Raw genomic sequence first — 12404 nt, 5'->3', positions numbered from 1 at the left:
TTTATGAAACATGTATGCTACAGAAAGTCTGGTATTAAAGGTCACCACTGTCCAAAGAAAACGAACGGGTTCAATCACGGCCACTCAAACATTAACAGTGGCTCAGACCATGACATATGTACTCGCTATTACGAGGCCAGAGCGGCGTTATGTGACACCGTGGCCCCCGGGGCTATTTTTATAAAACACAACTGGGTGTTTTAGTTAGTAAGCTGCACTCACCACACACAGTCACTCTACTCTGAATGGACTCGCCAGTTTACTTTGACCCTTTGACACAATATTGTTTGACCACTCAGCCTCTGGTATTACACAAGCAAAGTTCCCCCTTCAAAACATTGACTGTCACATTCTGCCCGGTCATCACTCGTGACCGCGTGGAGCTGCTCTGTTAGAGGGAGGTCAGTCGGGGGTCCAAGTCCCTTCAACCGGCAAGTGTACATAAGCTGGTTCAACTTGTATTTTACTGACCACAATGTGGTTTCTTTTGTGAATGATTAGCCAGCTTGATACAAGGTAATCAAGGTAAAGGGTTAAAAATGTCATTATGTCAGACACAAACCTGTACTCTGTGGGTTACTGAATTGCTCACTGAAACTTTTGATTTAAGTGTCCTAAAGTTGAATTTTTTTGGATTGTAGATTTCTATTTCCATGTGTTGCTATGAAACAGCTTATAAAAAAGAATTCAACCTGTTAGGGGCAAAAAATGTAGCTGAATGAAAACATGACAGAAAACCCTTAATTTAACCGAAATAATTAAATAAAGCAAAATTCAATGTGGCTTTGATCATGTGAAATGTACTTTACCGGCTTAAGCACCATAACACAAGTTCAGACTTTACCCTCTGCTGGGTGTTCCCACAAGTCTCACACTCTGCTAATTACCCGAGGAGCAGAGTTCTTGAAATATTTTGATGCTTATCTGGTCGCGAAGGGGAAGACGACACAGAAGGAGACGCAGATGGCTGCCGAGATGGAGAGATGGAGGAGCCGTAAATCTAGACACCAACACCAGCCCGAGGTGCTTAATCAGGTTCTGTGCTTCCAGTAATAACATTTGAGGGAATGTTTAGGCTGACGCGCCGGTTTAGTGCCTTATTTAGAGCGAGATTCAAGGTAAAACACACACATTTCTAACATGCAACTGCATTAACATACACACCCAACATTTGTAATAAAGGTCATATGGCCATGTGTAGTATACACAGTGCAAACATGTGTGGAGCAAAAAGTAGCAGAAAGTAGTAGAGTACTCTGCTGAGACTGTGACAGTTAAGAAATATCTAATTTTAGTATTTTTTTTATTGTTTTATAATACAAATTAAACTTTGAAATGTTATAAAAAGTCAACCGAATATTGCTTATCTTTCAAATTGTAGGCAAATCCAAAGTATATTTAAAATTTGAGCCGAATAATTTTAATTTATTAAAGAGTTGGATGAAAAAAATATGAATTGTTGTGAATGTTGCAGTTTGGAGTAGATTTTGATCAGTGCTAATGTTAAATACAAAAAAATGTTAATTCAAATATTGACAATAGCATACATTAAAAGAAAATACAACCTAATGAATCTAGTATAAATGTTCCTATTCTTTACTCTTTCTGTAATTGGAGTGCAAATGGTCCAACTTTGGGCTCAGGTAAGTTGATCCTTACTTAAATCACATGTTGTACAATTAAACCTTTTTTTAGATATCTTACTATCTAATTGAGCTGATCTTACTTTTAACCCTGCCTTTTCTTTTCCTCCAGTCCTTCTTTTGTTTCTCCCTCAACTGCTTAATTACATTACAGTGTTCACAATAGAAGGAGAGAGGCAGGATTAAACTTACTTCTCCTCTTCAACTGGTTTGATCACATTCTGACTCAGCAGATCGGTCAAGTCAAAGCCAACACATTTCTAAAGTAATATGAAGAAATCCTTCTACTGTTTTATTTCCACTTACATATGTGAGAAATAGAGGTAGAACATTTCCCATACTGTCTATACAGTTTAGCTTGACTCTTTATTGTTTGAAACTGTGTTAAAATGTTATATTTAAACTACTACTGTAAAGTAAAAATGTGTGAATTTACTTCAGTTACAACTACCTATTGACTACATTTCCTTTTAGCCTCAGTCATGAAAATAACCGCGAATAAAGTGTTAGTGAAAATTTGATAAATATCTAAATTGTTTACACCTCATTGTTATGCATTTACATTTTCAGCCCATACCAATAGCTGAAATGCGGGAAAGATCTCAGGCCAGTGTTAACATTAGAAAAGCTGTGGTGTAAAGACACTAGCCCATCAGACAGGAGAGAAAGGGGGATGGGGTATAAGGCAAAAAAAAAAAAGACAAACATCTCTTCATGCTCTCTAAATTAGGTGCTAAAAGCCCATCTCATTAATGCTACGTCATGGCTACATGTGACACACAGCAAGTAGTAAGAGAAAAAAAAAGCTTCTCCTGTACCTTCCATGAGAACTCCAACAGCAAAGGAACCCTTTAAAATCCAAATCAAACGCAGTAAATCCCAAATGTGAGTTTCTTTTTTTCAGATATAGTCCATTTTTAGATAATAAATCCCCAGGGAAAGAATCTGTTGATATCCAGGCAGCATATGGAGTTTCACTCTTCTCTGGTATGTCTCAAGTCACCTTTGTCATGATACTCTAGAAATGAGAATCCCACTCTTTCCCTCAGAACAGCAGAAAACCCTCCCTCTCTCGCTCCCTCTCTCTCTCTCTCTCTCTCTCTCTCTCACTTGCATGCAAAAACACACACACACACACACACACACACACACAAACACAGATACATACACACAGGCCCCTCCCCCCTAGTCCCCTATGCCCTCCTCTGTCCTGTGCCATTTGCCAAGGAGGGAGGGAATCCACCGGGGGCTCATTCATCTTGGCCCTGCTGACCCCCCGTGGTGACAGATGCTCTTGGAGGCCTGCGGAGCTGTAGGAGGGGGGGGGGAGACAAAGAAGAAGGTCCTGCATTTCCCCGCTGCCACACAGCCACGCCGCCCTGCCACGCGTGACCCCCCCCCAACTGCACGCCAAGACACCGACACTGTGTCAGGTGGGGCGCTCTAGAGAGAGGGGTGGGGGCGGATCTTTAAATCAAACTTTCGCTCTCATGCTCAGTTCAGGGTCTTTACTGACTAACTGACACTAACCCCCCCCCCCCCCCACACACATTTTTTTTTTTTTTTTAATGGGGGGGGGGGGGATCTGTCCTCAGCAAAATGGGGACAAGAATGTCAGGTCAGCTTGAACATTTTGTCTTGGTTAAGCCTTGCCCGGGATTGACCCCACACTGGGCTTTTACTCCCACTATAAATTCCAGGGGCTCATCTGGTGAAAATAAATAAACGGAAATGCACCGCAAATCAACAAGAAGCGCCGGCAGATGTTTGGGATTTGGATGCCATTAAAGTCCCAATGATCAGGGTTAGTACATTACCATGGTATCGCTAAATGTAGGGGGTGCTTATTTCCAGGTAAGGGTTTGTAAGTGAAGAAGTGTGACATAAATGCTTAAACATGTTACTTCAAACTATGAGACTAATTAAATCACTCTTCCCTCGAGTCCTCATAGTGTATGTTATGCAGAATGTTGACAAAATATATTAAGGACAACATTTTAATATGTTCAATATTTTTCTATTCAAGGTTGCTGAAATGATGTTACACAAATAACTTACAAATTGAATGTGGCCTAACAAATGTAAAGTGACTAATTTATACGATTGTGTCAGTTTTTCTTCTGACTAATAAATGCCAAGTCAGCAAGAATTTGTCAGGTAAATAGTAGGTTTTAGCCAACTCACAACTACTTGATGGCAAGGAGGATGCCCTCGCCGTTTTAACTTGACACAGCGTTTTTTTAAGTCTCTAAACCGATGTTTTCCATCAGATGAATTATGAAGAGTTAAAACATGCTTTTATTGTGAGGAAAGAAATGTATCATTGTCTAGAAATTGGGTTTTTGTGTGAACTTTAACAGAAAACGCCTACTTTTAACACAACATAAATATAGAGATTAATGATTACAATACACCCGGGTTAAATTACTTTTCTCATAAATGTTCACATTATAAATATCTCTCTTTACTGGCCCGGGTTTCTTGCTTCGCTGGGCCGTGTGACTGGTGTTCCAGTTCATTACCACAGACACACAGTCAACAGTTGTGTTAATCAAGTCGTGTGCAGCTCTTCTCACCTCCTCTCCAATGGTTATATTAGGCCCCAGTCAGTGTGACAGCCGCCGTAAACCACCACGCCGGCCAATCAGGGCCTCCATTAGTCCTTACGGGGCCTTTTATTTCTCTCATCAGCCACATTTGTCTAAACATTGGGCTTGAGTTTGACTGTGAAATTTGTCCCGCTGTTGCTGATTTAGACCACACATGGGAAAACACTGGCGAGCCACAAACTGTGCCTCGGATTTTATTACATGTTTTTTCAGCGCTAGAGATAATCGTAACTTAACCGTAGTTATCAGGTGTGACAAAAGTGAAATCTCTTTCCAGTGATCCATCTGATACCAGCGTATAGCCACAAGTTCAACCGGGGGAAAAGAGCTGTCAGTGTGATTTATGTCCAAGCCCCTGACTTTGACGTGGCCTGTCTTAAATAGCCCATTTAGAAGGGAGATAATGAGTAAACCCGGCATTTTCTTTGGCCTCAAAAGACACTGTGCAAAAAAAACAAAACAAAAGGGTGTGGATTGAATGCTGGCCCGCCCCCCCGAGCCCATCCTTCACCGCTGCATTGAGCTCCAGCTAAAGACTCTGACAAAAGGGGAAGTATCCCTGCCACCGCCACCTGAGGAAAGACGAGTCACATGATTCTGGGAGATCTTGGGCTTGATGCTCTTAAACGTGGAGGGGGGTAGGGGAGAAGGGTTCTTCCTCTCTTGGGATTCCCAGAGGAGCGCCACAGCTTTGTGTGTAAGCTGACTCAGCAACCTACTGGCCTAACCTAGCACACTGGGAATGGCTTCTAGTGATTGCACACCATGGCAGGATGAGGCTCTGATACTGTAGGGAGCACAATGACGAGGACAAATGAAGACATGAGAGAGGAGTATCAGATGGGGAGGAAGCGCAGAAAGCCAAGGTGCTAATTAGCACGTCTGACTCTTATGGTAAGAAAACAATGCCGCAGCTCGACTGTCAAAAAAACTAAACAAGAAAACAAAAAAAATGCCACCTTGGGGAAATTCCCGCACCAGCATCCCCTCTTCTACCTGCTCGACGTGGGCTACCTGACGCCAGAGGTGTGAGGACTCGCGCTGACGTTTTACTGTCCGGGTGGCAGTAATTTCCCTTATAAAAAGCCCCCACAACCTCCTACGGGACCCCCCCCCCTCCCTCCTCCCCCCCTCCTCCCCCTCCCCGCTCCTCGGGACTACCTGCTGGGCCCTGAAGTGCAAATCGGTGCTAGTGAGGATAGCAGATGAGCTAAGGTCATTCATGGCTTTCCAGTGGGCCACGCAAACAAAAGGGGGCAAACATTCCAGCTGAATGCCATTGCTGAAGTCGGCAGCAACAGAGAAGAAGAAGAAGAAGAAGAAGGAGAGGGAGACAGAGCAGGGCTCAGTGGAGATAATAGCTTGAGGGTGTATGTGTGTGTTTGTGTGTGTGTGTGCGTGTGTGTGTGTGTGTTCTGGGGGATTATCTGAGGAACTATAAAGTGGGGTGAACCAGGGTTTAAGGCTCAGTGTGACCAGAGGGGACGGGGGCAGGGCACAGGGCCCGAGGAGGGGACGGACAAAAGGAGCATTTGGGCAGATGAAGAAGTCATCATCATTAAGCCACTGGAAGTTTACTGTCCAGTTATAAAACTCATTTAAAAATTAGGGGCTAAGGGGGGGGTGTGCGTGTGAAAGGGCAGCGGGGCTGGGAAGGCCTGTGATGGGGGGGGCTGGAGGGCCCGTGTAGTAACTCGCTGAGGAACAGTAGCACTAATTCATTAAGGGGACAAGGGGCCTTTGTGTTAACACTCGGCTGATTGGAGCGCTGACCTTGCCACACACTCTGGCCCGGCGGATGAGTTTAAGGGCAAGGCATTTAACCTTAAACTAAATGTGAGCCGCGGACAAAAGGGTCAGCATCGTCTAACGGCGCGGGTCAACCAAACGGATAGCTGACGCAGCACAAATGCAAAACAAGCCTTGTTAAAAGTAACCGAGTCATGGATCAACACTTGACTCGACTTTGAAATTATAGGAATATAATACTGCATTTGATAGAAATGTTTCTTTGTTTTTGTTAAATAACATAATTGTATGTATGTTTCAATAAATACGGGTAACCAGAAATAACCAGAAAAACCTACAAATTCTTTTTATACTTGAGAACAGGGCAGCAACTATTGGCAAATTTCATTAATTATTTTTTTTTTTAAAAATGTGTTAATTATTTTGTCTATAAAGTGTCACAAAATAGTAAAAATTGCCCACTATAATAATCTTGTCACCAAGGAGATGGTTTCGAATTGCTTTTTTTAAATTTGTCAATCCAACTGTACAAAACTAATTCAGTTTACTTACATATATATAACAAAGAAAAGCCGCAAATATTCTAAAACCAGAGAAAGTTTGTCCTTTTTGCTTGAAAGATTAAGATTGATTTTTCATCGATCAACTAATCAACTAATTGTTTCAGCTCAGCTCAAAATGCTGACGTTTTTGGACACGGCCGATCAAATCAATGCAACTGGAAAATGGCTGGTTAACATGTTTTGTGTTTCCCTGGTGATTCTAAATACAGTTAATACAATCTCATGACAGCTGTGTTTATTATTTTTTAGAAATCTGATCACATATCTCATTTACTAAAGGTAATAATTGTCTTTAAAACCAAACTGATGGGCTTACTTTGGGTATGTGGGCCATAAATTCCACCTTTTACAAATTTAGCAGAATGTAAAAAGTTGCCAAACATGTCAGTTCTTTGCTAACGTGACCGGTGAGCAGAAAGGTCAGCTCTCATGGCCGTTTATCCCTGATAGAATAAGTGAATGAAAGTGAAGGACGAGTGACAGTTTACAACGCTGTTCATGACTGTGTAATAAAACGGAAGGCCTGCCAGTGAACCCAATCTGCATTTTACAACGCTGCCGGGGTTGAACGTCAGTTCACCATAGTCAAGGCAACAGGGAGAGACACAGGACCCTAATGCATTTATGGACTTATTCAGCCAAGCCATATTGAATAAGATAACAATGCGTTCTATTTCATACTGTAAAGCTGTCACCAGCCGTGGTCAAACACCGGTCAATGGTAAAGGGCACGAGGAGGGAAGGAGGATTACATTTTTCTAAAACAAGAGCAACTCTCTAAAAATGTACATTTTTAATTTAAGACTGGAAAAATTATCCCTATCCTTGTATGACTTAAAGAAAATAAATTAAGCTTATAATACATTAATTAACTTCTTCACCAGTTCCTTAATTAACCTGTAATTATCCTATTCTGAGAAATAGATCGATCCGCCATCATTGCCACGGCTTCTTCTAACATCTGGTCCACACCTAATGGCTCATCCCGGAGCAGATCTTTGATGATGGTTGACCAGGCCTTGTCCCGGCCATAAACTGTTGTTTAGACAGCCCTGTTTGTTATGGGGTGTAAAAGGAGAGCCATGGTTCACGTTGAGAGAGGCCAACACTATCAAAACACTGGCTCTTATCAGATGACAGGACTAGCAGAGGGGTCAGGTTCTGTTTCCAGCGGCCTTGCCTCCACATCACATGTCAGGAGGACTGATGTGCTGATAATAATGGGGGGGATCTCAGAGATGATCATGTCAGATAACCTTTCAAAAACCCAGTCGGTCCTGACTAATCTGGTCATGTCTTTGAAAATAAGCTGCGGATCACACTTAAAAAGAAAATCGCAGGAAATAGGGTCTATTTAATAGGCGTTTTATGTTGTTGTGGACCTTTTTTGTAATATTTTTAAATATATTATTAGTAAGAAAATTGTAAAAGGTTTTACATATTTCATTTAATTATTTTTTTTATTTGGGGGGCTTCTATGGATGGATGGCGCACCTAGCATCGCCTGTATTGCTTATGCATAGGACCAAAAAACTTAATACATTAGAAGGGTTTGTATTGTTTCACCTCAGGTTTGATACCAATACTAAAGACAGAAAAGTATCAAAGTAAACTCAACTCATTAATTTCTAAACATTTTCCAGATAATTTGCAAGTTTTTAAATTTCAGTTATTATTGGAAACTATATTTATTATTTTTGATATTATTTATTTGCTGAAATGTATGCTCGCCTTTAGACAATACAATTATGAGATAAATTGAAGAAAATATTTATACTTTTTTTTTTTTTTTTAGATAAGTGAATATCTTCTACAACAATAATGAATAAGACGAGGAATATGACAGCTTCCGATATTTGATACTTCCTATACTTTGGAAGTATGGTACTCCCAAAGTCCCCTCTTCTAGGGCTGAAACAGTCAGTCTATTATCTGTTTCAGCTTATCAAACACAAGCATTTTCAGCTTTTCTTTGTTTTATGTGATTGTACTCTTAAGGAAACCAATAGACAATGACATTTTATTGAAAAAGAACATTACTTGCAGCCTCACCCTGCTCTACTAGAAATATCAAAGACGCGTTTAAGATAAAGACGTCAATCATCCATGTAAGGACCTTCACTAAACATTTTGGTTGCTTCCAGCTTTGTTTTTTACCAACAAAAGACAGGCGATCCCCTCAAAAGTTCAGTCAAAGTTCTTCCCTGAAAAGTTCACACAACTGACACACTAACACAATTTAGGCCCGCAGGAGCACTGAGCAGTCATGGAGAGGACATAAGAAAGAGGTCTGTTGTGTTCATCAGGCATCCAGAGAGGGACCCACCTTTCACAATGGGACCTCTCCTTTCTTTTCCTTCCTGAAAAAAAGTCTCAACCACCTTGAATCCGTTTGAGTGACACCGTGACAAAGAACCTTCTCAATGTCCCCGACGAAGGAGCCTCCTCCTCTTCCCCTCAAAACTTCCTCACCGGGCGATCAGCTGTATCCATCATGTCTCTCTTCCTGACCCCAGGCGACATTGCTGCATCAGCGGCACCCCACCCCCGTTACCCCCCACACTCCCGATTAATAAGCACCAGGTTGCCCTCGGTGACAGGACCCACACTTAAATCCCATCAGTCCTCCTTACTGCAGCAAGAGCCACGGCATCAGCAGGACTCTTTTTTTTGTCTTAACGGGACAATGGAAGCAGAGCCACCCTTTGTCGGGGGCTTGACCCCCACACACAAGCTCTGCTGATGAGAAAAAAGTGACAGTAAACCTATTCAGACCTGTTGCACTTCATCCTGCCCTGATCCCTCCGAGAGATGAGATACTTTACCAACTGGCAGATGTGATAGTTAAGACGGGGCTCCTGTGATTAAGTGGTGTACCAAGTAGAAATAATGGTTAATATGGCACTCAGGTGCAAAGTGAAACATGGTATGACTTCAAAATTGTTGCTGCATTCTTTTCAGCCATGTTCCCTCAAAATCAGCCCGGATGCTGAATGTATTAAGTCTGCCATTTGCAAAATGTTTCAAAAATGTTCCTTGTAAACAGTCTTGCACCAAAACATGAGTCGTATTTTTTTTGTTTAAAAGTAAATAATATCTTTCATAAGCGTAGAGCAAGCTCTCTCAAACCAGATATTTTTCCAACCCTGATTTCCTGTCGGGTATCATTCTCCAATTACTCTGTGCTCTGAGTAATATATATCGTATTCACTTTCTCTTCTCTACATAATCTTATTTAATCAGCGCTTGCACAGCGAGACGCTAAAGACACCCGACTTCATTCTCCCAGCTCGACATCAGACTCCAAACTCTGCCGTTACACCCATAACTGTTACAGTAAATGATGCTGCAAGTGCTAATGAAATAATGACCATTTGAGAAATTACGATTTATCTTGATTTTTCGACAGCACAAAAGCATTTAGTGGTATTATTTCAACTAAAAATATATATAAAACGCACCACAGTGTAATACGCTCCTGCATAAATGGACAAGAAGACCAATACCACTCTCATGTCCCTTCAAAATAAAGCTACAGCCAGCAGCCGATTAGCTTAGCTTAGCTTAGCAAAACGATTTGAAAGATGGGGAAACAGCTTGTTCTGTTAGAAATGGGCAGCTGTTTCCCCCCCAACGGCAAATAAATGGCATTTTGTATTGTCAAGTCCACAAAAACAGCATAAACGCAGCCTGAATTAATTACTAGTGTAGCCAAGTGTAGTTTAAGCAACCCATCCCCACCCAAATGGGACAGAGACAGAGAGAGAGACTATTTGCAGGAAAATATGAGCTCAAGTATTTGATTTTTCTTTTTTTTTTCTTATTCAAGCATGAAGATTCTGGAGGTCTGAGGGTCAAAACAGATAACATACAGATGGGTGACATAAAGTGTCTGATCAGGTTGTTAGACCAGCTCGTGCCACAGATACAAGCTGCGATTTGTCTTGGCACAGTGTCTGGAAATGCATTTTAAGAGTTTATTTAACAGTTATTGACTGAGATAGGGTCATTACAAAGCATATGATTCACAGAAATGTCTTATTAATCACTCAATATCTGTATGAGAGCTACATTTTTTGTGTTTCCTGACTCATTTACTCATGGGTTTCCTGTTTTTTTTTTGTCACCTGTCTGTATAACAAAAATGACTGAATGCAAATAAAACATACACGAGTCACATATGTCGAAAGCTCTCTGACACACAGATCTCTTTCTATAGTCGGGGGCCTAAATTGACATTGAAACACAACTGGTTTCACTGAATCAGTTTGATGAAAAATGCTAGTCTGTGTTTTAATGCTATTAATTTTAACAGCAGATCTAGAGGAGAAAATCAATAAAGAAGTCTTCACCTGTTAATAGTTTTCTATGTGTTCGCCTGTTTTTTTTCTGGTTTAGCTTGAGTTGCAAAGGTGCACACAGAGAGAATGAAGAGAGAGAAAGAGAGAGAGAGAGAAAGACTGAATGACCTCCGCTGCCACAGAGGAACGTTGAGTTCTCGCAGCAGAGGTCTGGGTCTTGGTCACCGTGGCCTTGGACAATTGGTGACAGCCTTCTGCTACAGGCAGCCCTCTCCCCCACAAACCCTGGCAGCATCAACACACGCTGACCTTGTGTTTCGACATGAAAAGTGAGGGAAAGTGAATGTACTGTTTGTGATGTGTGTGTGTGTGTGTGTGTTTTTGTGTGTGTGTGGGCCGGGAGATTTTGGGGCAATATATTTGGGTAAAGCCAACGATGCTTCTGTGGTGATGTGGAAAATCTGGTTACAAGCCTAAGTGATTCCAGCTGTCGTTAGCACACGTCCTGCTCCTTCACAACAACAATACCAAGAACACACACACACACACACACACACACACACACACACACACACACACACACACACACACACACACACACACACACACACACACACACACACACACACACACACTGCAGGATGTTTCATAAGACTGACGATTAGAACTGCAATAAAATCGTACGTTTATCACAATTAATCACCTGGCAAATGTCATATCTTGAGCGACTGAAATGATAATAAACCTGCGCGTGAACTAATTAATGTGACGAGTGTAAAATGTACCAAGCCTGATGGTATTTAGTTCATAGATTAGCAGAATAAAACAGCTCAAAAGGAGCGGGGAAAAAAAAGGCACATATTTGGTTGTTTTTTTACACATCTTCCAGCCTGGCTGTGTAAACAAAGCAAGGAGAAGCTCTGATAACAACACACACATAGAGGAGGCGGGACTTCATTCTTGGCTCAGGTCTTTATAAAGATAACAGTTGTTATAATAATGTTCAAAATGTTAAATACAGCTCCTTAAAGTGTTGCAGCAGTACAATGACAAATTCAGAGGATTATTACCGATGTGTGCAACTGCCACGTCAATCAATACATAGAAACCTAACTCTGATGAATGACCTGAACGCTGTGTACCTTTGCAAAAACAAATCAGACACTTGCAGCAAAGGACAAAAACAATAAAATTCAACCTTAACAAGAACTTTCTAGCAGACTATTGCACTTTGATCAGACACTGTACTTTTTCAAAAGAATATGTTAGCCGGGAACAGTCATTTATGGCCGCAGGTACTGTTCCTCTGGGTGTTTGCATCTGTGCAAGGGGGGGGGGGTAGCAGCAGCTGTACAGTCTGTGAGAACACACTGTTCCATAACAGTGCTGTGCAAGAAGGGATTCTCAGTTGGATGCTTTCCCAGGTTTTAACGGAGAGAATGAGGACATATGATTACAAAGAGCCCTCAGCCGAGCCGCATGCACACTTTAGCTCTTTATGAGCTAACATTGGTGTAACGGAGCCCACAAACACACAAG

General features: G+C 41.6%; 1 protein-coding gene across 3 annotated transcripts in view; it reads right to left on the bottom strand.

Moving 5' to 3' along the window:
* Positions 1 to 12404, bottom strand: part of greb1l (GREB1 like retinoic acid receptor coactivator) — a 42471-nt gene that overhangs the window by 23591 nt on the left and 6476 nt on the right. The window contains exon 1 of one of the 3 annotated variants that reach the window (XM_054596048.1): positions 2462 to 2533. The exons of the other annotated variants lie outside the window; for them this stretch is intronic. The gene's annotated coding sequence lies outside the window, so the exon portion shown is untranslated. Of the gene's footprint in view, positions 1 to 2461; positions 2534 to 12404 lie in introns of those variants that run through there. 3 annotated transcript variants of the gene reach the window in all.

Source organism: Anoplopoma fimbria, chromosome 3 (genome assembly GCF_027596085.1).
Source record: "Anoplopoma fimbria isolate UVic2021 breed Golden Eagle Sablefish chromosome 3, Afim_UVic_2022, whole genome shotgun sequence".
NCBI lineage: Eukaryota > Metazoa > Chordata > Actinopteri > Perciformes > Anoplopomatidae > Anoplopoma > Anoplopoma fimbria.
This window is presented reverse-complemented; position numbering and strand designations above follow the sequence as displayed.